The following is a 25,798-nucleotide window of genomic DNA, read 5'->3' on the forward strand; positions in this document are numbered from 1 at the left end:
GTCACTGAATTGTACATGTAGAAATTTTCAAAATGGTGTAACTTTGGCTATGTATATTTTCACCAAAAAAAAGTCCTCAAGGTCGAGAAGGGAGAGTGTTGACATGTTGTGGGGCTGTTAACCAATGTCATAAAACAATATGTGTCCTGACTGTTTAATGAGAAACTATTTGTCCTGTAAACCTTCATCTAAAGTACAATAATAAAATTTAAAAAAAAAGAGTTCAAGGCACATCAGATTTCTTTACAATCAGATTTTTTTAGTTTGTTGTGGACCTTCTTGTTAAATTATCTGACAGAAAAGAACTTCCTCTTTTGGCTAAGCATTGATAAGCAGTAAATCTTTCATTTAAAGCTGTACACATTCAATAATTGGAATAATTTTCCACAGATTAACTTCAGACTCCCTACGTTTGAAACCTTGCCTCTCCTCCACCATCCACATATTTCTGATCCTAGAACATAGGTCACATTCAAGTAGCTATAAGACATCTGACTCTGCACCTTTGTTTTACAGTGCTGGGTGGGTCCACACAATGGGTGGTAGGAGTATTTCTGGAAGCCATTCCTTCTCTGGGACAGCTGGTAAGATCTTAACTCTACAAAATATAGTCCACTAAACTCAAACCAAATGTAACCAACCCTAACTAAATTTACCCTTAGCTAGATTTCAAAAATGCCTGCTAGCCACTCCAGCACCACTAGACAAGGGGAACAGCGATGGAAGGGAAGTCTGTGAGGAAAGAATTAACAGGTGAAAGTTTACAGTTAAAACATGTTCCTTTCGCCCCAGACACCCTTTTAGCTCAGTACGGAAGTCACTCCTGAGGTTCACCCTTCAGTCAAAGATTAGACAGGCCCATAAAACAAAACGAGACTAAATGGACACACCAGCCCAGGGGCGAGGACGAGAAGGCAGGAGGGGACAGGAAAGCTGGTAGTGGGGAAACTAAGGTCGAGACGGGAGAGCATTGACATGTCGTGGGCTTGGCAACCAATGTCACAAAACAATATGCATATTATTTGTTTAGTGAGAAGCTAGTTTGCTCTGTAAACCATCATCTAAAGTACAATAAATACAAAAAATCCTACTTTTACAAAAGCATACGACTATGTGAACATATTGCCAGGTTTCCTGCCAGTTCTTTGAACGGGTTTGTGCAAATAAGTGGCCTTGTAGCTAAACCTTCACTAACTTCACAGTACATCTGCCTCTGGGTGTGGAGCCATTCTAATCACAGGGTAAATTTGTCAATTTTCATAGGTAGTTTTAGGGCCAGTGGATACACTGATTACAGCTTCAGTTGAGGCAAATGTGTTCTAGCAGGAAGAGATCTTTGCCTCTTGGCATCAAAGAATTCCCAGCTGTTTGTGTAGATTAGTGGTTCTCAAACTTTTTGGTCTCATGATCCCTTCACGCTCCTAAAAATTATTGAGGACTACAAAAAGCTTTTATGTGGATTAGGAATTAAAACAGATCGTTTAAAATATGTTTATTAATTCATTTATAAACAAAAATAAATCTACTACATGTTAACATAAATAACATTTTTAATAAATAATAGCTATATTTTCCAAAGCAAAAAAGAATCTAGTGAGAAGAGTAACATTATTTTACAATTCTGCAAATCTCTTTAAAGATTCTCATATCTGCTTCTTTGAATCTGCTTCTTCATTAGATTCTAGTCTCTGGAAAACACCAGAGCTGTCATGAAAGAATGAGAAGGAAAAAGGCAAATAACATTTTAGGATGCAAAAATAATTTTGACCCTGTGGACCCCCTGGCCACACTTTGAGAATCACTGGTTTGGATATCATTGTATCAACTTTCCGGTGGCCTAGGGCTCCCAAAGCACCCTCCTGCTAATTATTTCTCCATCTATACGATCAAGCCCACTTTTTCCCAGCTAAAATCAAGTCTTAATTACTGCTACACTTTTTGGCATACATGGAAAACTTTAGAAACAACGTTTTTTAATGAATAACAAGTCTCAGGGAAGTCATTCTTCTCTTCCACTGGCAAGGGAAAGATTATCTCCATTGTCTGCTTTCTGATACTGAAGCTTTCTTCTCTTAGGAATATAATGACTAAGTGAAATGTTAGACTAAGACCAACACAATGTTGGGGATTTTATATAATTACTTAATCTTACAACAACATAATCTAATATTTACTGAGTCCTTTCTGTGTGCTAGTCATGTGGTAAATGCTTTACATACATTATCTAATTTAATTCTCACAATAATCCTACGTTGTTCTTAGCTGCCGTCCAGGCTGCCCGACTTACGGCGACCCCCACACAACAGGATCCAACTGGTGTGATCCATAGTTTTCATGGGCTGATTTTCAGAAATAGATAGCTAGGCCTTTCTTCTTATAAGTTAGGTACTACTGTCATTTTCATTTTACTGATGAGGAAACTGAGATACGGAGAGGTTGTTAATGTCCACCGGTATGCGGGACTAACCTGAGATTTGAATCCAGATACCTGACCCAGGAGCATGAAGTCCATTATCCATTGATAAAGTATAAAGGCAGTTCAAATAAAATGACCTGAGGGGTGTGAGAGGGAAGTTAGTAAGGCAAAAACCCTCAGGGCAGAGACAGCAGCAGTACCAAGACTGTAAGTATTTTCCCACTCCAGGTCTCCTTTCTGCTTTATTTTCTACACTTGCATGTTCTTTTTCTCATTTTCATGGTATTTCATCGCTGGTGGCTTAGCTGCCTGACGCCGACCCTGAAATCAAGGCGTTAAACAATCGGATGAAAGGGAGCAACGAAAGCCGAAGTAACCAAGGTAACGGTGGCGTGGCGGGAACCCTGCACAGGCGCGCTACATCCCAGTCCCGCTGGCCAACCCCACCCACGCCAGTTCGGGTCCCTCCTCTCGGCCTGAGACTCCGCGGGCGGGTGGAGAGGACTGGTGTGGGCTGGGGGCGGGGGCGGGGGCGGGAGGGAGGCCGGGTCTGGGCGCCTGCGCAGTCGCTGGGGCGCTGGTGTGATCGAGCTCACGTAGCGAGGGTGTAGCCGCCTCCTCCTTAGCGCTGCCGTCGCGGCCTAGAGGTTATAAAAGGGCTAACTGGCTCCCTCTGCTGCCCAGTCGTGCCGCCAGCGGGCTGAGGGAAGGGAGTGGGTAGCCGGCCCGAGCACAGGCGACGGGGGACTGAAGAGCGCGCCGCCCTCCCGTCTCACTTCCCAGGTGAGACGCTGCCCCGACTTTGGGGACTGTGGCTGAGGCCCTCGGGCAGCCGTGGCCCGTCTCAGACGGCTGTGGCTGTCCGGCCCCAACCCCTCAGATGAGATGGCTTGGGGGCGGGGGTTTTCCAGTTTACCACAGCAGCCTCAGTACGTTCTTCGCCGAAGACTCGGCCCCTCGCCCAGCGCCCCACGACCCTCGGCGCCCCAGAGGCCTGGATGCCCTTCTCCCTGCTCCCCTTCCCACCTTCGCCGCTGTCCGCGCCTCCGACTGTAGAGGCTGCAGCAGCCTCTGTCCCCGCCCCGGGACCATGACTTTCTTGAATATTCCTTCCCGAGAAGGAATCACCCAGTTGATTTTTCCGACCTCCTCGCATACCTGGTCCTCACTACTAGGCTAAGGGGAGCGTGAGGGCGGCGCGTGGGTTTTTGGCTTGCACAGCGGCAGATGGTGAGCATGTGGCCAGGGAGAGCGGATTTTAAAGTTTAGAACTCCAGGCATTTTTGCCCTATTGAAAAGTCGTCGGGTCTGGGAAGTGGATCTCCCCAGAGAAGTTCAGGCTGAACTCATCTGTTGCGCCCTGCGCTGCTGCCTCGGCAGCCAGACGTCGTCCCGGGCGGCGAGTTTAGGGCTGCCCGAGCGGAGGAAGTTCGCTGTCAGCTCGCTCAGGCGTTGGGAAAGCCAGTCTTCTTCCTTCCCTCTTCTTCCCCATAATTTTTTTTAAAGGCACACGCGCTTTCTCTTTCTTTCTTTTAAGCAGAAGGTTCGCAGCTTTTAGAAGTCCACATCAGTAAAACAAATTCTATGGTTGTATGAGAATTTGGAATTGAATTAAAATGCCTGGCCCCCAGATGTATGATTTAAGGGGGAAGAAGGATAGTACGATAAGTGTGAGACGATTTCTCCTAAATAACTGCATCTGTTAACTACAATTCAGTTTGTGGATACTAACACCTTATACGTTCCGGATAGAGTGGAGAAGACCCTTGGAATTTTGCACTGTTTTCTTTAAAAAAAAAGGAATGAAGAAGAAGATAGATCTCCTTTTAGTAATTGATCTGAAAGGCCAAGGAGACTTGCCGATTTCAACTTAACTGTTTCTGGTTTTTCCAAGAGCTGTGGCTCTTGGACTTTGCTTTTGGAATGCACTCGAAGGGATGAAATAGTCTGTACGTGAGTGGGGGAGGGGAAAAGACGTGGCAGCCGTGTTCTTTCATCAACTTTTGCTCACTTCTTGAGGTTCTGGAAAGAAATGCATTTCTCTGTACTGGTTTAGATGTAGTTTATGAACGAGGCTAGCTTTTTCCTAAAATAACGGATGAAAAATTCCTTCTGCATAGCAGGAACTTTGGAAGCTAATTTAAAAAACATTTTTAAGGGATTTTTCTGATCACATTTCTAGGGAGAAGATGAATACCTTAAGCAGGAAATATCTAAGAAGCTGAAAGTGAACAACCTTAAATATGTTTTGCCTTGATTTGAAATTTTAATAGACCTTCAGTGATTTTTTTTTTATCTTTGGCCCTTAGCTGTGAATGTAATTTCAGAACCTTAAATATGAGATTCAAATTTTACCTTTCTGTTTAGGGGGAAAAAGATCTTATCACTTACCTTTAAAAGTCATGTCAATATTGGTTTTGGAACATTGTTCCTTATGTCCTACAAGTGTTTTACTTAATTAATGGCAAATATATAACATAGAGTAACTAGGAAAAGACTACTCTGTCTCTCTTAGATGTATAATATTTCCATTGATATGTTAAAAGGGTTTTGAGTACTGAAAGCCAGGACTTTGGTAAATGATAATTTCATTGGCCATTTTGTTTTGGTAACTCAGGTAGTAAAACAGATAAAAAATATGTACAGTTTTCTAGTTATTGCAAAAAAATTTTAGGTAGTGCAGGAGACTATTGGAAAAAGAAAGCTGTGTATCACCTAGGTAGCCTAGGTTGTTGCAGGTGAACCTTGTCTTTGGTAAGGAGATGTTATCCTTTTCTATTACTGTAGAGTGGATTGTATACTGAAAAATACTATATTTCATAGAGCAATTAATTCCCAATTCCTGCTTTTATTCCAGGGATGCAGCAAGAGTTGGGACAGACATAAAGCTGTGAGCCTTAATTTCTGTGGAAGGAATGCCTTATTTTACTGAGCTATTAATTATCAACTGTAATGTAATTATTGCCCTAAGATTGGAAGGTATACCCTGGAAGATAAAAAGTGATTGGTTCACAAACTATTTTGGGGTCATGAAATCCTTTGAGAATTTGATGGAAAGTGTGAACGCTGGGTCAGAAAATGCAACTATGCACGTTTACATGAAATTTTATATACCATTTATAGACACTCCTCTCCCCAAGCTCATCCATGAACTCTATCATAAAAAAACCAAAAAAGTAAAAGAAATATGAAGCTAATTTTTAAGGATATCTAGGCGTATGGAGGAAATCCTGGTTGCATAGTAGTTAAGAGCAACGGCTGCTAACCAAAAGGTCGGCATTCGAATCCACCAGGCTCTCCTTGGAAGCCCTATGCGGCAGTTCTGCCCTGTCCTGCAGGGTCACTATGAGTCGGAATCAACTCGATGGCAATGGATTTGGTTTGGTTTTGGTTTAGGCATATTGAGGCAGTATTTCTTTAGTATTACAGAAAATTAAGCTGGGCTTGTAAGTCATACTGGATTTGGGTATACAGATGACCCTAATAAACCTTAGCTAAAAGAATTTTAACAAAAGTTAATTCATTGGTAGAAGAATTGTTTAACTGCCAAATTGTCCATGCAATGAAAGTGTATCATACTGGCCTCTCCTTACTCCCCCCCTCCCAATATATTGTAACGTATCTTTGGTTTTTCACTCTGAAAGTGGAACAGGATTGAAGATGAACAAAAATCAGTTATATAGGCCCTTGGGGTTAAGCTTTGTTGCTCTTCTTACAGTGACATCTTGACTCTTATAATTAAACCATAATGATACACTTGTGTATGTATAACATACGAATATATAAGAGACAAGTCAAAGCGTGTATGTATATTTGTGAAACTAGCTAAATCTTAATTCATGTATCTACTCAATGAATTTTATTTGTATAAATTGAAGCCATCCTGTCACTAGCTTTCCTCTAGTCAGATAAATATTGTTCCTCAATAAAAATTTATGAAATTCTAAAGGACTCTTATTTAGGTTACACCAGCAGTTTTTGAATTTTGTATAATTAAAAACATTTCTTGTGTTTCTTTGGGTGTTCAGTTTGACTGTTAGTGTGTTTGGTTAGGCATTGGCAAAAAATGCAGTACAGAGATTTGATGCTTCTAACATGATTGTCATCAGTGGATGAATACCATCTTGGACTTCTTCCCCCTCATGCTTAATGTTTCATACAAATGTGTCCATGGTTTGGTGGTTTACATATTTCTCATTTAAATAGTAGTATATCAAAGTAATATACTCAGCCTTTCTCTTTTACTGGGCATTTGAGCTGTTTCAGTATTATAGGTAGTGCAAAGAGAAGTCTGTAATTTAAGTAGTTTATTTTGTCTATATGAATAACTTCAGTAAACTTTACCCAGTTTTCTTCCTTATTAGGAAAAGAAACATGTTACAATAAAACTTTGTTACTATAGATTAGTTAGCGTTTTCTCTAGTTTTACACGGAGTCCCTGAGTTGTGGGTCTGAAAAAGCAGCCATTGAAATTCCTATGGGGCACACATGGGGTCTCTGTAAGTCAGAATTGAGCCTGTACCAATTGGTACTGGTATTATATAAATGAAAGCATATAGTATGTACTTTATTTTTTTTGTTGTCTAAGTGTAAAAAGTTATACTCAGGGTAATTATTTTGAGACTCAGCCAAAATAAATACTTTGTTAATGGTGGGAAGGTTCAATATTGTTAAGATGACAGTTTTCTCCAGGTTGATCTGTAGATTCAATGCAATTCCAGTAAAAATCCCAGCAGGCATTTTTGTAAATTAACAAGCTGATTCTGAAATTCACGTGGAAGTTCAGGGTACCTAGGAGAGGCAAAACAAGTTTGAAAAGAACGGAGTTGGAGGGCTGACACTATCTGATTTCAAGACTTATAAATTAACCACTGCACCACCAGGGCTCCCATATAAAGTGACAGTATAGTGTGTTATAAGCTTAAAGAGAGAGTCCAGAAATAAGCCCACATACTTATAGGGACAACTGATTTTTGACCAACGTACAAAGGTAATTCAGTGGAGAAAGGATACGCTTCTAAACAAGTGATATTGAACAACTGAATATTCATATGTAAAAAAAAAAAGAACTTCAAGTTATACTTTGCGCCATATGCAAAAAATAACTAAAAATGGATCACAGACCTAAATATAAAACCTGAAATAATAAAACATCTGGAAGAAAACAGAAGAAAAAATTTTTGACTTTGAGGTAGGCAAGGATTTCTTAGATAACAACACCAAAAGCATGATCCATGAAAAAACTGCTGCACTTCAAAATACACTGTTTAAAGAGTAAAAAGACAAGCATGGACTGGGAGAAAATATTTTCCTATCATATATCTGACAAAGGATATATATGTATAGATATCTATATCTATATATATATATGGAGCCTTGGTGGCACAGTGGTTAAGAGCTTGACTGCTAAACAAAAGGTTGGCAGCTCAAATCTACCAGCTGCTCCTTGATAGGGCAGTTCTACTCTGTCCTGTAGGGTGGCTATGAGTTGGAATCTACCTGACATCAATGGGTTTGGGTTTTGGCTTATATATTCTGAGGAGCAACTGGTGGATTCGAACTGTTGACCTTTTGGTTAGCGGCCGAGCTCTTATAACTACTGCTTCACCAGGACGCCATATAAGTCTATATATATATATATATCCAGAATATATAAATAACTTGCCAAACTCAATAAGTACAGAAACAATCCAATTAAAAATTTAGCAAGAAATTTGAGTAGACACTTTACCAAAAAAGGTATATGGATGGCAAATAAGCATACAAAAAGATGATCAATATCATTGGTAATTAAAGAAATGCAAATTAACACCACAATGAGTTAACCACTACACTCATTAAGGAAATTAAGAAATTAAGTGGAAACAAAGAAAAAATGACAATACTAAATGCTGGCAAGAATGTAGAAGAATTGGAACTCTTACACATTACTGATAGGAATGCAAGTGATGTAGCCACTTTGGAAAACCAAATAGTTTTTATAAAGTTAAACATATTTACCATATGACTCAGCCACTCCTTGATATTTACCCAAGTGAATTGAAAACATGTTTATTTCTTTTTTTGACAGTTTTGTTGAGATATAATTCACATACCACACAGTTCATACATTTAAAGCATGTAGTTCAATGGCTTTTAGTATATTCACAGAATTGTGCAGTCATCACAATAATCAATTTCAGAACATTTTCATAACCCTAAAAAAACTCCATACCCATTAGCAGTCACTCTCTGTTCCTTGTCTCCTCAGCCCTAAGCAACCATTAGTATGCTTTTGGTCTCTATAGATTCTTTCACTTAGCATAATGTTTTCAAGGTTCATCCATTCTGTTTTATAGCAGTATAATATTCCATTGTATGGATATACCATGTTTTATTCATCTGTTCATCAGTTGATGGATGTTTGGTTTGTTTCTACCTTTTGGCTGTTATGAATACTGTTGTGAACATTTGTGTACAAGTTTTTGTGTGGACGTATGTTTTCATTTCTTTTGGGTATACACCTAGGAGTGGAACTGCTGGGTCATATGGTAACTCTATGTTTAACTGTTTGAAAACTGCCAAAACTTTTCAAAAGTGCCTGCACCATTTTATATTCCCACCATTATATGAGGGTTCCAGTTTTTCCACATCCTCATAAAAACTTATTATCTTTTTTATTATAACCATTCTAATGAGTGTGAAGTAGTCTCTCATTGGTATTAATTTGCATTTCCATAGTGACATGATGTGAGCATGTTTTTTCATGTACTTATTGGCTGTATGTTTTCTTGAGAGAAATGTCTATTCAGATCTTTTGCCCATTTTTTATTGGGCTGTTTGTCTTTTTATTGTTGAGTATTAAGAGTTCTTTATACATTCTGAATACGAGGCCCTTATCAGATACATGATTTACAAAGATGTTTTCTCATTCTGTGGGTACTCTTTTCACTTTCTTTTTTTTTTTTTTTTAAGATTTTATTGTGCTTTCGGTGAAAGTTTGTAGGGCAAATTAATTTCTCATTCAAAAATTTATACACAAATGGTTTTGTGACATTGGTTGTAACCCCTGCATTGTGTCAGTACTCTCCCCCTTTCTCTTTCCATCTCTGGTTCCCCGTGTCCATTCATCCAGTTTGCCTGTCCCTTCCTGCCTTATTGTCTTTACTTTTGGGTAGGTATTGCCCATTTGGTCTCATATACTTGATTGAACTAAGATGTACATTCCTCATGTGTGTTAGTGTTTGTTTTATAGGCCTGTCTAATCTTTGTCTGAAAGATGGACTTCGGGGATGGCTACAGTTCTGAGTTAGCACGGTGTTTGGGGGCCATAGTCTCAGGGGTTTCTCCAGTCTCTGTTAGACTCAGTAAGTTTGGTCTTTTTTTTTTTTTTTTGGTGGATTTGGATTCTGTTCTACATTTTTCTCCTGCTCTGTCCGGGACCCTCTATTGTGATCACTGTCAGAGCAGTTGGTGGTGGTAGCCAGGCATCATTTAGTTGTTCTGGGCTCAGTCCGGTGGAGGCTGTGGTTCATGTGGTCCATTAGTCCTTTGGACTAATATTTTCCTTGTGTCTTTGGTTTTCTTCATTCTCCTTTGCTCTGGATGGGATGGGACCAATAGATTATCTTAGATGGCTGCTCTCAAGCTTCTAAGACCCCAGATGTTACCAAAGTAGGATGTAGAACATTTTCTTTATGAACTATGTTATACTAATTGACCCAGATGTCCCTGAGACAATGATCTCTAGCCCTCAGCCCCAGTAACTCAGTCCCTCAAGATGTTTGGATGTGTCTAGGAAGTTTCTATGACTTTGCCTTGGTCAAGTTGTGCTGACTTCTCCTGTATTGTGTGTTATCTTTTCCTTCACTAAACTTATCACTTGTCTACTATCTAGCTAGTGATTTCCCCTCCCCAGTCCTCTCCTTGCTCATAAGCATCAAAGATTTTTTTTTTCTGTGTGTAAACCTTTTCTTGGTTTTTTGTAATAGTGGTCTCATACAATATTTGTCCTTTTGTGATTGACTTATTTCACTCAGCATAATACCCTCCAGATTCATCCATGTTGTGAGATATTTCAGGGATTCATCCTTGTTCTTTGTCATTGCGTAGTATTCCATTGTGGGTATGTACCATAATTTGTTTATCCATTCATCTATTAATGGACACTTAGGTTTCCATCTTTTTGCTATTGTGAATAATGCTGCAATGAATATGGGTGTAATTATGTCTATTCGTGTGATGACTCTTATTTTTCTAGGATATATGCCTAGGAGTGGGATTGCTGGATTGTATGGTTTTTCTATTTCTGGCTTTTAAGGAGGTGCCATGTCGTTTTCCATAGTGATTGTACCATTTTACATTCCCACCAGCAATGCCTAAGAGTTCCAGTCTCCTTGCAACGTCTCCAACATTTGTTATTTTCTGTTTTTTTGATTTATGCCAGTAATGTTGGGGATGAGATGGTAACTTATTGTAGTTTTGATTTGCATTTCTCTAATGGCTAATGATTGGGAGCATTTTCTCATGTCTGTTAGCCGACTGAATGTCTTCTCTGGTGAAGTGTCTGTTCATATCCTTTGTACATTTTTTAATTGGATTATTAATCTTTTTGTTGTTGAGATTTTGAAGTGTTCTATAGATTTTAGAGATCAGTTCCTTGTCGGATGTTTTGTAGCCAAAAAATTTTTCCCAGTCTGTAGGTTCTCTTTTTATCTTTTCAGAAAGTTTCTTGATAGTGTCCTTTGAGTAAAACATTTTTAATTTTGAGAAGGTCTAATTTATGTATTTGTGTCTTTGGCCTCTTGTGCTTTAGATGGCATACCTAAGAAATTATTGCATAATTCAAGATAATAAAGATTTACACCTACTTTTTCTTCTGAGAGGTTTCTTTTACATTTAGGTCTTTGATCGATTTTGAGTTAATTTTAGGGTCAATTTAAAGTTTTCTTAATTTATTCCCAGGTAATTAATTTGTATGCTGATATTGCAAATGGGATCTTTTTTTATTGTGTCCTGTGATTGGTTATTGTTTGTAAGAAAAGGTCCTTTTCTAAAGAAAGTGCAATTTTTTTTCAAATGATTATTTTTCAAGTTTAGTATAACTCAATTTAAAATATTCACAGTCTTGAAGTTTCATTAAAAGCTTCTGCTTTTGGAATAGTTTGTCTGCCTTTACCTCATATTCCTTATTTAAACTTAAAAAAATCTAAAATATGTATTATACAATTTTATTTTTTTTTACTTTTTACTTGCTTATGGTGGTGGAGAAACTAAAGTTGTCCTGACAGGGCTTCCTATCTAAATTAAAAGTAAGTAAAATTTGTTTTGGAGTAGACGGAATTGATGGTGATATTATATCAGCTAGTAACGTAAAATTGTAGCGTCAATCATTTGGATTTTGCTATCTCTGTCAACAGTTTGAATCTGCCTCTTCACGTTAGTCTACTATGACTTTTTTTTTTTAGCTGATTTATTTATAGAAAATTTTTTTCTTAATAGTAATGTATTTGTTTAAGAAAATGCAGAAGTGAAGTGAAAATTGACTGATCTTATCTCTCAATTGTTAGCATTCTTTTAATTACTATAGAAAGTTAAAAATTTTTACGTATGTATGCAAATATATTTTTTAAAGTCAGAAATTAGACTTTAAAACTTCCAAATATATATTTAAACCAAAAAAACCCAAAACCCATTGCCAAGGATTCGATTCTGACTCGGAGGGACCATATAGGACAGAATAAAACTGCCCCATAGTGTTTTTATTTTTTTATTTTTCCCATACAAAAATTTATACATACATTGTTATGTGACTCTCATTGCTCTCCCCATACTGTGACAGCACACTCCTCCTTTCCACCCCTGATTACCCATGTCCATTCAGCCAGCTCCTAACCCTCTCTCCCTTCCCATCTCACCTCCGGACAGAAGCTGCCCATTTAGTCTTTTGTATCTACTTGAGCTAAGAGGCACACTCCTCATGAGAATCACTTTATGTCCCACAGTCCAGTCCAATTCCTGTCTGAAGAGTTGGCCTTGGAAATTGTTTTAGTTCTGGGCTGATAGAGAATCCAGGGGCCATGCTTGCCAGGGTTCCTTCAGTCTCAGTCAGACTATTAAGTCTGGTCTTCTTACTAGAATTTGAGTTCTGCACCCCACCTTTCTCCTGCTCCATCAGGGACTCTCTGTTGTGTTCCCTGTCAGGGCAGTCATTGGTGGTAGCCGGGCACCATCTAGTTCTTCTGGTCTCAGGCTGATGAAGTCTCTGGTTTATGTAGCCCTTTCTATCTCTTGGGCTAATACTTTTCTTATGTCTTTGGCGTTCTTCATTCTCCTTTACTCCAGGTGGTTGGGACCAATCGATGCATCTTAGATGGCCGCTTGCAAGCTTTTAAGACCCTAGACTGCCCCATAGGGTTTTGAAGGCTGTAATCTTTACAGAAGCAGACTGCCACATTTTTCTTCTGTGGAGTGGCTGATGGGTTCGAACTGCCAATCTTTCAGTTAATGGACGAACACTTAACCACTGTGCCTCAAGGGGTCCTTACTAATATATAAAATAAAAACATATGTATTTAGTATTTTCCAAATTAGAAAACAAAGCTAGTTTTAAGAGTTTAAAACTTTAAAGGACTGCTGTTTTTTTATATCACTGCTGAGTTTTTGTATTTATGTTATGAAATACACAATTACATTAATATAAACAATTTATGCAACCAAGAGAAGATTTTGAAAATTCTTTCTTAAAGTAAGAAATATATAGATTATGTTAATATTTGGAAATATTAGCATTTATAAGCAGCATCAAGAGTACTGTATATAGTTTAATGATCGCTTTTCTTCCTTTCTCTGTTCCACTGCCTCTGTCCACTCTCTTCTTCCTCTCAAATTCCTCAAATAGGAAGAGCTTCCATCTGTGTGCAAATAGCCAGGGCTACTTATGCCTTCTCACTGTCTTAGTCTGGGGTTGAGGTTGCCTGTGCTTCCCACCATTCTCCAAGGCTTTTCCTTTTCCATATCCATCGAGAAACCATTGACAGCAAATCCAGTTATTCTTGAGTTCTTGCCCCACATTCAAAAGTAACGTTTCCCAAGTGTCTGCACCTGTTCATCTGAATTGTTGCTTTTATTATATTACTTGCTGGTGATCACATTTGGTCTTAAATTTTGACACAAATTCTGTGATTTTTGGATACCTTCTTTGCTTATTCTGGTTCCTGTTAAAGGGACCACAAAATAAAGGTGAATGTTATTGATGATTCTTAGAAATTTGGAGGATTCTTAATATCACTTATGGTAAACTTTTGAGATTCTCTATCCTGGGTATAAGAATCCTGATATTTTTCCTATATGGGAAATGTGTGAACTTCTGACCAAGAATTTGAAATGGTTGGGAGGTATATTATACAGTTTAAATATAGAGTTTAAAGTCAGTGAAAAATGGCACCATTTTAATAATAAGAGCCATTTCTTTCTCAAACTTCCCTCATTAGCCTTAGCCTACATTTGTTTGTAAAATGTTACAGGGTTAGAGGAACCTGGCTTTCCTAGTTAGAACAAAAACTTTAAATATTGAGGTCAGATAATGTTTGTTTAACTTCAAATATGAGTCTAAATTCCCATTTAAAATTTTTTAATGGATCAAAATCATATTTATTCATAAACTATCTCTAATATAAATATAGCATTTATTGGCTCTCTAACAAGCAGAAAAAAATTAAAATATCATTCAGAAATACTGCTTTCTGGTGATATGGTATAAAGAGGGTAAACACATAAGAATTAATTTATCTAATATTATACATGCTAACTACAGGGTTGATGGGAAGAACTATATTAATTAGGATATTTTGGGTTATAAAATAGATACCCAACTCATACTAGTTTAAACACATAGGAGAATTTAAGAATATTGTGGGGATAGGGGATTGTCTTAAAAATTGAGGTCAGAAATGTGATTAGGCTTCATAACTGGAACATCACAACTTTTTCTTGTCTCTTGTCTTTTTTCCTCTGTGCACATCTGCTTCATGGTTTAATCTTTCCAGATAAGCTTCCTTCACATTTTTAACTTACATGACAAAACCTGGTCCATAACTTCTCCTAAGCTTAAATTTATAGTTTAGGCATTCAAAAAGTGACTGTCATGGCCTTGAGGGAACTGACCCAGACCTCAGACCCCTCCCCACCAGCTCAAGACGCACCCCTGCCAACCGCTATGATCCTGCTCCAGCCCCTGACACAGTTCATAATGCAGACAAATGACCCATATCTGACCCTCTCCCCGCTGCTGGACCCGACTTACTGCTCTATAGCTGAGCGACTGGCCCTGCACGCGCAGACAAGGTGGTGAGAACTACTGTGCCCACAGACAAGCAAGCAACAGAGTACGCCTGGCCACCCACCCAGACATAACCAAAGAAAACAAAAAAGCAGGACGAAACAAACAAACCTACAATCAATAAATAAAGAAAATAATACCTGAATGCTTTCGAGACAGCAGACAATATCAAAATATATTTAAAAAAAGGACAAAATGGCTCCAGTAAGCAATGAGAGTAAAGCACCCGTTGACCTTCTGGCAGAAGAAAAGGCATGGGAACTACCTGATAGGGAATTAAAAGTTTAATATTCAGAGCTCTCCAAGAGATTAGGAAGGAAATCAAGGAAAACACAGACAAAATCATGGAAAACACAGACAAAACAATAGAAGAATTTAGGAAAATAATAGAACAAAATATCAAAATAAACAATTAGAGATCATACAAAAACAGCAATTAGAAATCGTAAAGATAAACAACAAAATTTAAGAAATGGATAATGCGATAGAATGTTTTAAGAGCTAATATGAAACAATAGAAGACAGACTCAGCTAAATTGAAGACAAATCCATAGATGCCACTTTGACAAAAGATTTAAGAAAACCTAAGAACTATGTGATATACAATCAAGAGCAAAAATTTGCATGTGATCAGAGTTCCAGAACGGGGAGAAAATGGAAAACACAGAGAGAATCATTGAAGATTTGCTGGCAGAAAACTTCCCTAATATCATGAACGTGAAAAGTTGATCATCCAAGAAGCTCAGCTAATCCCATAAGGATAGACCCCAAAAGAAAGTCACCAAGATATATCATAATCACACTAACTAAAACCAAAGACAAAAGAATCCTGAGAGCCGCTTGAGAAATTGAAAAGTCACAAACAAAGGGGAGACAGTAAGACTAAGCTCTGATTACTTGGCAGAAACCATGCAGGCAAGAAAGCAATGGGATGACATATATAAAATTTGAAAGAAAAAAATGGCCAACCAAGAATAATTTATCTTGCAAAACCCTCACTCAGTATGATGGCAAAAGTAGGACATTTCCAGGTAAACAGAAATTAAGGGAATTTGTGAAAACCAAACCAAACTTACAAGAATTATTAAAGGGAGTTCTTTGGTTAGAGAACCAACAACATCAGACAACAACCTGAATCTAGGACACAAGTCAGTATCAACCAAATACTGAACTAGGTAATGAACTCTCAAGGATAAAACAAAACTAGAAGATTCAAAATAGGGAGGTAGAGATGTCAATCTGTAAATGATGACATCAGAACAATAAAAGGGGGAATACACAGCATAGGTATAGAGCTTTCAAATGGAGAGGAAGTCAAGATGATACCATAATGAAGAACTGATTTAAACTTAGGAAGCTAAGGGTAAATTTCAAAGTAGCCACAAAGAAAGTTAACAAACATACTCATCAAAATAAAGAAGAAAAAGTTTCAGTAAACACAAAATCTACAATAATGAAAAAAAGCAAAAGAAATTTCACAAAAAAGAAAGAAAGAAACTCTGCACAGGGGAGTAAGAGGAACAAAGAAAATGTCAGCACCCCACTTGAAAAAAAAGCACTACAAAATGACAGCAATAAACTTACACCTGTCAATCTTACTGAATGTAAATGGCTTATATGTACCCATAAAGAGCCAGAGAGTGACAGAATGGATTAAAAAACATGACCCATCAATATGCTGTCTACAAGAGACACACCTTAGATCCAAAGACATAAACATATTAAAAATCAAAGGATGGAAGAAATTTATCAAGCAACCAGCAACCAAAAAAGAGCAGTAGTGGCAATGCTAATCTCAGATAAAATAGACGTTAAGGCAAAATCCACCATAAAAGACAAGGAAGGACATTATATAATGATTAAAGGGACAATCCACTATGATGACATAAGCATAATATCTATGCACCCGGTGACGGGGCTCCAAAATACATAAAACCAACTCTAACAGCACTGAAAAGAGAAATTGACACCACTCTCAGTAGAAGACAGAACATCTAGAAAGAAACTCAGCAAAGATACAGAAAATCTAAAGGACACAATCAACCATCTTGACCTTATACACATATAAAAAACACTCCACCCCAAAACAGTAAAGTGTACATTCTCTTCCAACACACATGGAACATTCTTCAGAACAGACCACATCTTCGGCCACATAGCAACCCTCAACAAAATCCAAAACATTGACATAATACAAAGCTTCTTCTCTAGTCACACCATAGAAGTAGAAATTAATAACAGGAAGAGCAAGGGAAAAAAAAATACACAGAAACTGAATAATACCTTGTGTAAAAAGCACTGGGTAATCAAAGAAATCAAAGATGGAATAAAAACATTTCTAGAATCAAAATGAGAATGAAAATACATCATACCAAAACCTTTGGGACACAGAAAAGGCAGTGCTCAGAGGTCAATTTATAGCAATAGGCACACACATCAAAAAAGAAGAAAGGGACAAAATCAAAACCTTAGCCCTACAACTTGAAGAAATAGAAAGAAAATTGCAAAAGAAGCTCACAGCCACCAGAAGAAATAAGATCAGAGCAGAAATAAATGAAGTAGAAAAACAAAGAATAAAAAACCAAAAGTTGGTTCTTTGAAAGGATCAACAAAATCGACAAACCTTTGCCAGTTTGACAAAAGAAAGACAGAGGAAGCAAATAACCCAAATAAGAAATGAAATGGGGCATGTTACAACAGAAATAAAAAGGATCATAACAGAGTACTATGAAAAACTATACTCCAACAAATTTGAAAACTTAGAAGAAATGGACAAATTTCTAGAAGTACACTACCTACCTAAACTAACACAAACTGGGGTAGAAAATCTGAACAGACTGATAACAAGAGAAGAGGTTGAAAACAGAATTAAAAAAAAAAACTCCCAACAAAAAAAAGTCCTGGCCTAGATGGCTTCAATGGAGAATTCTACTAAACATTCAGAGAAGAGATCGCACCAGTACTACTAAAACTATTTCAGAACATAGAAGAGGAAGGGATGCTTCCGAATTCATTCTATGAAGCCAGCATAACCCTAATACCAAAACAGGCAAAGACACCACAAAAAAGAAAATTACAGACCTATATCTCTCATGAATATAGATGCAAAAATTCTCAACAAAATTCTAGCCAATAGAATTAAGCACCATTAAAAAAAAAAAAAATACACCACGACCAAGTGGGATTCATACCAGATGTGCAAGGATGGTTGAACATTAGAAAATCAATCAACAAAATCCACCACATAAATAAAACAAAAGAATCATATGATCATCTCAGTGTAGAAAAGGCATTTGATAAAGTCCAACACCCATTCCTGATAAAAACTCTCAATAAGATAGGAATAGAAGGGAGATTCCTCAACATAGTAAAGAGCACCTATGCAAAACCAACAGCCAACATCATTCTCAACAGAGAGAGGCTGAAAACATTCCCACTGAGAATGAGAACAAGACAAAGATGCTGTTTATCACCACTCCTATTTAACATTGTGCTGGAAGTCCTAGCTAGAGCAGTAAGGCAAGAAAAAGAAATAAAGGGCATCCAAATTGGTAAGGAAGAAGTAAAACTATCCCTGTTTGCAGATGATATGATACTATGCATAGAGAACCCTAGATACTCTATGCAAAAACTACTGGAACTAATAGATTCAGCAGAGTAGCAGAATACAAGATAAACATACAAAAATCAGTTGGATTCCTATACACCAATGAAGAGAACTATGAACAGGAATTCAGGAAAGCAATATTATTTATAATAGCCCCTAAAAAAAATAAAATACTTAGGAATAAATCTAACCAGGGATGTAAAAGACATATACAAAGAAAACTACAAAACAGTATTGCAAGAAACAAAAGAGACCTACATAAATGGAAAAACATACCATGCTCATGGATAGGTAGACTCAACATTGTGAAAATGTCAGTTCTACCCAAAGCAATCTACAAATACAATGCAATCCTGATCCAGATACCAACAGAGATGGGAAAACTAATCATTAACTTCATACGGAAAGGAAAAAGTCTCCAGATAAGTAAAGAACTACTGAGGAAGAACAAAGTGGAAGGACTCACACTACCTAGCCTCAGAACCTACAGTACAGCTATGGTGGTTAAAACAGCCTGTTGCTGATAAAACAACAGATACGTTGACCAATGGAACAGAATTGAGAACCCAGATGTAAATCCATCTACCTATGGCTACCTGATCTTTGACAAAGGCCCAAAGCCCATTAAATGGGGGAAAAGACAGTTTTTTTAACAGACGGTGTTGACAAAACTGGATGTCTGATATCTAAAATTTATAGGAAAATCCAACACCTCTACAATAAAAAGACAAATAATCCAATTAAAAAATAGGCAAAGGATGTGAAGAGACACCACTAAAGAAGACATTCAGCTAACAGATACGTGAGGAAATGCTCATAATCACTAGCCATTAGAGAAATGCAAATGAAAACTACAATGCAAATGAAAACTACCATCTTTCCCCAACATTACTGGTGTCATGGTTTGAATTATGTCCCTCCAAAAATTCCCAGAATTATGTGGTTGGCCTCCATTCTGTGATTGTAATTTTATGTTAAAGAGGATTAGGGTAGGATTGTAACACCACATTTACCCAGGTCACATCCAGTGTAAAGGGAGTTTTCCCTGCGGTGTGGACTGCACCACCTTTTATCTCTCGAGAGGGAAGCAAGCAGAGAGTGAGGACCTCATACTGCCAAGAAAGCAGTGCCAGGAGCAGAGAGTGTCCTTTGGACCTGGGGTCCCTGCACAGAGAAGCTCAGGGTCCTGGGGAACATTCATGAGAGAGAAAGCCTTCCCCTGGAGCTGATGCCCTGAATTTGGACTTTTAGCCTACTTGATTGTGAAGAAATAAATTTCTCTTTGTTAAAGCCATCCACTTGTGGTATTTCTGTTATAGCAGCACTAGATGACTAAGACAACTGGCATGAATCAAAAACCAGAAAGTAACAAAATGTTGGAGAGGTTGCAGTGAGATCGGAACTCTGTCCTATAGCATCTCTGTGAGTTGGAATCGACTCACTGGCAACAGGTTTGGTTTTTTTTTTTTTTTTTAGCTAGGTTGGAAGATTACTGGGATAGCTCACAGATTCAAAGCAATAATTACAGGAATTTAGAGCTTGGAACTGCTTTTCTCTGTATATCTTTGTTCTGTTTATAGATTGGTTCCTGTATATTCTAGATAAGTGGGAAAGATCATCACAGGCAGCTCCAGATTCACATCCTTTGAGCTTAGCAACTCCACAAACAGCTACTTTCTACCATTTACAACCATTTTGGAAAACAATATGACGCTTCCTTAAAAAGCTAGAAATAGAAGTACCATACAATCCAGCAATCCCACTCCTAAGAATATATCCTAGAGAAGTAAGAGCCGTCACAGGAATAGACATAATCATACCCATGTTCACTGCAGCATTATTCACAATAGCAAAAATATATGGAAACAACCTAAGTGCCCATCAACAAATGAATGGATAAACACGCTTTGGTACATAACCACAATGGAATACTATGCAACAATAAATAACAATGATGCATCTTCGAAACATCTCACAACATGGATGAATCTGGAGGGCATTATGCTGAGTGAAGTAGGTCAGTCACAAAAGGCCAAATACTGTATGAAACCACTATTATAAAAACACATGAAAATGTTTCCAGACGTAGAGAGGGAAGGAGGGAAAGGATGGGGAAGGAAAAACACTAACTAGATAGTAGATAAGTGTTAACTTTGGTGAAAGGTAAGACACTACACAGTCCTGGGGAAGTCACAGCTTGACCAGGGCAAAGTTATAGAAAGCTTCACAGACACATCCACATGCCCTGAGGGTCTGAGCTACTGGGCCGAGGTTCTGGGGACCATGGTCTTGGTGGACATCTGTCTCAATTGGAATAACATAGTCTGTAAAGAAAATGCTCTATATCCGACTGTGGTGAGTAGCATCTTGGCTGTTAACAGCCTATGAGCTGCCATCTAAGATACATCTACTGGTCTCATCCTGGCTGTAGCAAGGGAGAATGAAGAAAACCAAGGACTCAAGGGAAAGACTAGTCTAAAGGACTAATGGACCACAACTACCACAGCCTCCACCAGACAACTAGATGGTGCCCTGTTACCTCTACCAACTGCTCTGGCAGGGATCACAATAGAGGGTCCTAGACAGGGCTGGAGAAAAATGTAGAACAAAGTTCAAATTCATATACACAAAGACCAGGCTTGCTGGACTGACAGAGACTGGAGAAACTGAGAGTATGGCCCCCAGACACCCTTTTAACTCAGTACTGAAGTCACTCCTGAGGTTCACCTGTCCGCCAAAGATTAGACAGTTCTATAGGGCCAACAACAACACAAGTGAGGAACCTGTTTCATAGTTCAATCATGTATATGAGACTAATGGGTACACCAGCCCACAAACAAAGATGAGAAGGCAGGAAGGGTCAGGAAAACTGGACGAATGTAAACAGGGAACCCGGGATGGAGAAGGGAAGAGTATTGACACATCATGGGGTTGACAACCAATGTCGCAAAACAATTTGTGTATTAACTGTTGAATGAGAAACAAATTTGCCCTGTAAACTTTCACCTAAAGCACAAAAAAAAGTGACTGCCATTTCTCAATTTGATTTATGAATTTTCCAGAGAAGAACTTTTAATAACCATTTGATTAGGGACCAGTATCATGCCGTAACATGACTGCTGAAACCATAGGATGAAGGAAAGGTAGAGTGGTAAAGTAAGAAGGTAACAGGACAATTTCCAGAGGAAAGGGAATAGGGGAGATGCAGGAGTTGTATAGGCAAAAACAGGTGTGTGTTTTTGAAATGACCTTGCCTTAGATTAGGTTCTTTCTATTAGGGAAGACTTGAGATTTTGAAAGAACTTCTAAAAGACAGCCTGTAGCCCTTTCAGGTAAGTGCAGTATCTCCACTTAGAGCTGCCTTCCAACGTAAACCTCGAAATGCTGTTCCATTGGAATTGTGCCAACAATTCGTTTCACTGCTCAAGTACTAAAAGCTGTGGGAAGGAAGCCAGCGTAATTTCTGAGTTTTTTGATAGCAAAGTTGGTAATACTATTAAAGCACTTGCCGATCAGATTGTAAGTACTAGAGACTAGCTCACTCTCTTTGGGAGCAGAAGTATGCCTGGTATTTATGCAGTTAAGTTAAAACAAATGGCAATTTGCAGAGGGATTACAGGGAAGAACAAACATAACTAGCTCTATTAGTAATCCCTCTTTAGTTGTCTATGAAAATCCATCCTGCTTAGTCATGATTTTGTAATGGCCTGAATTAGAAGCATGAATTTATATTGGCCTTTTGTGTTGACCATGACAACTCAAAAAGATTAAAGTCTGAACACAGATGTCAGGAGGACCTACAGTTGAATGTAAGATCTGTATGAGGGGAAAAAAAAAAAAAGCTGGAGTCCTGTAAAAGATGGTTTGGAACAAGTGTGGGAGGTGTGGAGAGACTTAAAAGGAGGCTGTGGAAAATCAAGATGCATAAAATGGGCTGTTGAAATGAAGCATTTGCTAGTGTCAGAGAAAACTTAGATTAGAATATCAAGCATTCTTTAGTCTGCTTTATTAGACAAATTAATGATTTATCTGGGAAAGACAAGCATTTTTAAATGTTGCAGTTTTTTCTTGGAAGAAAATGATAAATTGAAAGGCTAATAGAATTATTTGCCAAATGCCTGTTCTAGTAATTCATTGAATAACTTGTACTTACGGTTCAGTGAATCCTGATAACTCAAAGTTGTAAATATTTACAGTGTAGTAGAACTGCTTTAAAATGTGTTTCCAGGTTTGACTGACCTGTTGAGTGTGTGGGACTGGACTTTCCTGGAAGGACTGTACGAAAGTTTTATGTTTGGATAAATAGTATATTTTGCAATTTATTTTTATCTAGGCCTACCCTGCCTGAGACTATGGAGATTACTACAGTTGCCCAGAAAGATTTCTTCCATTTTGTTTTTTTAATATAGTTTCAAAAATACAATATTCATACATGCCAAATATATGTAACATATATGAATGATATAAAAATTATATAAAAAACACGAATCTACCATCCAACTAAGAACCAAAACATTACCAATAACTTATTCATAGAGAAAAAAAAACGAAAAAACACTGAAAAAACAGCCGAACCTGTTGCTGTCGAGTCAATTCCGACTTATGATGACCGCATGTGTTACAGAGTAGAGCTTTGCTTCATATGGTTTTCTTGGCTGTAATCTTTATGGAAGCAGATCATCAGGGCTTTCTTCCATGGTGCTGCTGCGTAGATTTGAACCACCAACCTTTAGGTTAGTAGTCAAATGTAAACCATTTGCACTGCCCAGGGACCTTCATTCATACAGTAATAAATTTTATTCCATTACAAGTTTATTTTCTTATCTCATACTCTTCTTGGGCTTTCTTCTCTCCTTTTCCTCTTTGTCTTTTAAAAAAAATAAAGTCTTCTCAGGGAGGCTGTCTGAGAGTTGCCTTCTTTTAAATGAGGGTGCATGCGCTTTGACTCATTCAAATTTTATTTCAAGCTTCTTTGAGAATTTAGAACAGGAGACATTTATATCTTACAATTTTTTGTTTTGTTTTTTATTGTGCTTCAGGTGAAAATTTACAGAGCAAATTAGTTTCTCATTAAACAGTTAATGCACATATTGTCTTGTGACATTGGTTGCCAACTCTGGGATGTGTCAACATTCTCCCCTCCTCCACCTCAGGTTCCCCATTTCCTTTTATCCTGCTTTGCTGTCCATTCCTGCCTTCTCGTCTTTGCCTTTGGGCTAGTGTGCCCATTTAGTCTCGTATACATGGTTGAACTACAAGTGTTATTATTTGTTTTATAGGTCTGTCTAATCTTTGGCTGAAGGGTGAAATATATCTTACTATTTTTGATAAAACTCAAGTATCTTCTGGGATGCTTGACTCTTAGACACTCTATAATTATTTGTTTTGTAAGCTGCCAGCAGAATGAAGAGAAGGTGGAAATAAATGGAAGTGAGACAACTTAAGTAATGAAACCATTATGTTTTAAAAACCTGTGATTGGCAAAGATATGTTTGCCTATTAACATGCCACTTAATACTTCTGAATAAATGTGGATAAGAAATGAGACAAAGTATTAAAATGGATTAGAGGAACCATTCCCTAGAGTAATTAGAAATTCGATTGTATTTTTATAGAAGATAAGTTAAAGTCTATTTAAAAGGCAGAGCATCTTTTGTGTGATTTCAAGGTATATTTGTATTCAGTGGTTCTCAAACTGTGACCCCTGGGCCACTAGCGTCAGCATCACCTGGGAATTTGTATAAATCATTAGGTACCTCAGACCTCTAGGTGATTCTGATACAGCTAAAGTTTCAGAACCACTGCTATACAAGTCTGTCTTCGTTTTTAATAACTAGCTTAGGTTGGCATAGTATGGGTTTTCTATTACAAGTGACAGAAATCTAGCTTGAAGCTTAAGGAAGAGGGAATTTACAGGCTCCCTCAGCTGGGTGTAGTGGTTAAGAGCTTGGCTGCTAACCAAAAGGTTGGCAGTCCGAATCCACCAGCTGCTGCTTGGAAACCCTATGGGGCAGTTCTACTCTGTCCTATAGGGTCGCTGTGAGTTGGAATCGACTCACTGGCAATGGGTTTGATTTTTATTTTTTTAGCTAGGTTGGAAGATTACTGGGATAGCTCACAGATTCAAAACAATAATTACAGGAATTTGGGGTTTGGAACTGCTTTTCTCTGTATATCTTTGTTCTGTTTATAGATTGGTTCCTATGTATTCTAGATAAGTGGGAAAGATCATCCCAGGCAGCTCCAGATTCACATCCTTTGAGCTTAGCAACTCCACAAACAGCTACTTTCTACCAGTTTACAAACCTACTCCTCAACCATTATGGAGATGAGGGTCAATGACTAGCCTAGCCTGGATTATACGTCTGTCTCTCAGAGGAAGGGGGATAGGAAAGTATGCTAATCTGACAGTATAGTCCACTACTAGATAGCAGGGTTGCTTTCATATCAGGCTTAACTATCTTTGAAGCAATGAGAAGAGAAACCTGGAGGTTTGTAGAGTTGGAAAATGGAACATGTGCAAAAGTAAATAGAGTTTGCTAGCTACTTTTTTTTGTGTTAGAAGGTAGTTAACCACTTTTTAAAGACTTAGGGTGCCATAATAAGGAATTTGATGTTTTAGGTTGTTATTATTATTTTGTCTATTGTTGTAGTCTAAATGAAGTTTACATTTCAAGTTAGTCTCCCATACAAAAATTTATACATACATTGTTATGTGACCCTAGTTGCTCTCCCCATACTGTGACAATGACAACACACTCCTCCTTTCCATCTCTGATTCCCCATGACCATCCAACCAGCTCCTAACCCTCTCTGTCTTCCCATCTTACCTCCGGACAGAAGCTGCTCGTTTAGTCTCTTGTATCTACTTGAGCTAAGAGGCACACTCCTCACGAGTATCACTTTATGTCCCACAGTCCAGTGCAATCCCTGTCTGAAGAGTTGGCCTCAGAAATTGTTTTAATTCTGGGCCGATAGAGAATCTGGGGACCATGCTTTCTGGGGTCCCTCCAGTCTCAGTCAGACCATTAAGTCTGGTCTTCTTACTAGAATTGGAGTTCTGCACCCCACCTTTCTCCTGCTCCATCTGGGACTCTGTTGTGTTCCCTGTCAGGGCAGTCATTGGTGATAGCCAGGCATCATCTAGTTCTTCTGGTCTCAGGCTGATGAAGTCTGGTTTATGTGGCCCTTTCTGTCTCTTGGGCTACTACCTTCCTTGTGTCTTTGGTGTTCTTCGTTCTCCTTTGGTCCAGCTGGTTGGGACCAAGTGATGCATCTTAGATGGCCACTTGCAAGCTTTTAAGACCGCAGACACCACTCACCAAAGTAGGATGCAGAACATTTACTTAATAAGCTTTGTTATGCCAGTTGACCTAGATGTCCCCTGAAAGCATGGTCCCTAGACCCCTACTCCCGCTACTGTGTCCCTCAAAGTGTTTGATTGTATTCAGGAAAC

At 38.2% G+C, this 25,798-nt stretch overlaps 1 protein-coding gene across 1 annotated transcript in view; it reads left to right on the forward strand.

Moving 5' to 3' along the window:
- Positions 1–3,073: 3,073 nt before the first annotated feature.
- The window catches only part of P4HA1 (prolyl 4-hydroxylase subunit alpha 1), a 101,124-nt gene continuing 78,399 nt past the window's right edge, over positions 3,074–25,798 (forward strand). Inside the window, exon 1 of the mRNA XM_023737692.1 lies at positions 3,074–3,199. The gene's annotated coding sequence lies outside the window, so the exon portion shown is untranslated. The remainder of the gene's footprint in view (positions 3,200–25,798) is intronic.

The sequence above is a fragment of the Trichechus manatus genome, unplaced genomic scaffold (assembly GCF_000243295.1).
Source record: "Trichechus manatus latirostris isolate Lorelei unplaced genomic scaffold, TriManLat1.0 scaffold00106, whole genome shotgun sequence".
NCBI classification, from domain to species: Eukaryota; Metazoa; Chordata; class Mammalia; order Sirenia; family Trichechidae; genus Trichechus; species Trichechus manatus.